We start from the raw sequence: 1,988 nt of genomic DNA, 5'->3' as shown, positions 1-1,988 counted from the left end.
GAAGAAGCTCTCTAGACTGTAATCTGGTTGTGGACAGTGTATGTGTCTGTTGTTGTATTGTACTCTCCCAAGTGCTTATTATAGTGCTTTGCATGCAGTAAGTGCTCAATAAATTTGAATAAATGAATTGAATGAATGAACGAACGAGGAAGCAGTGTATAAGTGCTAGGGGGAGTTCAACAGAAGCTAGATACATTTTTTTTTAAATGGCATTTGTTAAATCATCAATCGTATTTATTGAGCACTTACTGTGTGCAGAGCACTGTTAAATGCTTACTATGTGCCAGGCCTCCTCTGAGGGTTGCACCTGGAGAGTTCCCAGTACTCTTCCAGTCCTGAGTAAGAGAGGGAGAGTCAAGCAGAGGCATATCCATTCCATTCCTAGTTTGGGCAGTGGCTAGTATGTGGAAGGCAATCTGCTACAAGTCAAAACTCACCTGTGCTGGGCAGCAGTGGCTTGGGAGAGAGTTGAGGGTAGAGACTCAAGTTTATTGCACAGAAGGAGGCAATGGTAAACCACTTCCATATTTTTACCAAGAAAAAGCTATGGATATACTACCAGAATGATTGCAGATGGAGGTGGGGCGTTTCTGGAGAAATGTGTCCATGACGTCGCTATGGGTCAGACACGACTCGACAACATAAGACAACAACAACAATGTGCCAGGCACTGTACTAAGTGCTGGGGTAGATACAAGGTAATCAGGTTGCACACCATCCATGTCCCACATGGGACTCGCATTCTTAATCCCCATTTTACAGATGAGGTGACTAAAGCACAGAGGAAGTGAAGTGACTAGCCCAAGGTCACACAGCAGACAAGTGGCAGAGCTGGGTTTAGAACCTAGGTCTTTCAGATTTCCAGGCCCACGCTGTATCCATTAGGCCCTTCTGCTTTTCATTCATATTCTCCATTCTCCAGGAATTTACCCATGAAGAGTTTTATGGGAAGAATTTTTGAATTGTCTGTTGTGCTCTCCAGTTATGATGCTCACCAAATCCCCAAAGAACTATTCGTATTTTTGTAATCTTCAATCATGTCCCATCTCAGCTTTTACCTTTCCAGGGTAAAGAATCCTAATCCTATTAGCCGCCCCTACCAAACAGCAACTATTCCATCTATTTGGCCCTTCTGCTAAGTACCTTCTCTACCTTCTTTAGCTCTGTAATGTCCTCCCCAAGATGGGGCAAACAAAGCAATTTTAGATACAAGTTTACCATGAAATGGGTTTGTTTTCCATGCCCTTCCTGATGCAGCTTTTTCTGCCACTACACATTGAACACCTCTTCTCCCATTTCCTAAAAGAAGCAGCGGTAAGAGTAGGGGCCTGAGAATCAGAGGATCTGGGCTCTAATACCAGCTCTGCCACTTCATCAATCGTATTTATTGAGCGCTTACTATGTGCAGAGCACTGTACTAAGCGCTTAGCACTGTACTAAGCCACTTGTCTGCTATGTGACTTTTGGCAAGTCACTTAATTTCTCTGTGCTTCAGTTTCCTCATCTTCAAAATGGGAATTCATTACCTCTTCTCCCTCCTGTTTAGATTCTGAGCCCCATGTTGGAAGTGATAATTTTGTACCTACTCCAGCACTTACTATAGTGCTTGACTTACAGTAAGCACTTAACAAAGAGCACAATTATCATTATTATTAGTATTATGTCACTCCAGCTCACACTCTTCCCTCCTTTCAAGACCACCTACTTACTGGCTTTGCCTCGTTGTCATCGATCATGCCCTGCTCCCTATCTGGAACTCCCTCTGGCTCCATACTGGACTGACCAGAGCTCTCTCTTTCTTCAGAGCCCTTTTCAGCTCACATCTCCAACAGGCTTTCCCTGAATTAATATCTAAATTCCCTGGCTTTGTATTCCCTCAGTACTTTGGTTTTTGAATGGGGAGGTGATGAGTGCCATTGGCTCTGTGAGCCCATGCCTAGTGCAGAGTCCACTCTGGGGGTGCGGGAGTAAGCGTTGCTGGGCTGGTG

General features: G+C 44.3%; 1 non-coding gene across 1 annotated transcript; it reads left to right on the top strand.

Moving 5' to 3' along the window:
* Nucleotides 1-289: 289 nt before the first annotated feature.
* On the top strand, nucleotides 290-427 carry LOC119925113. The gene has a single exon (XR_005449782.1). It is a non-coding gene; the product is annotated as a small nucleolar RNA SNORA7 (small nucleolar RNA).
* Nucleotides 428-1,988: the final 1,561 nt, after the last annotated feature.

The sequence above is a fragment of the Tachyglossus aculeatus genome, chromosome 2 (genome assembly GCF_015852505.1).
Source record: "Tachyglossus aculeatus isolate mTacAcu1 chromosome 2, mTacAcu1.pri, whole genome shotgun sequence".
In the NCBI taxonomy this organism is placed as follows: Eukaryota; Metazoa; Chordata; class Mammalia; order Monotremata; family Tachyglossidae; genus Tachyglossus; species Tachyglossus aculeatus.
The sequence above is the reverse complement of the archived record's forward strand: the minus strand, read 5'-3'. Positions and strand labels throughout refer to the sequence as shown.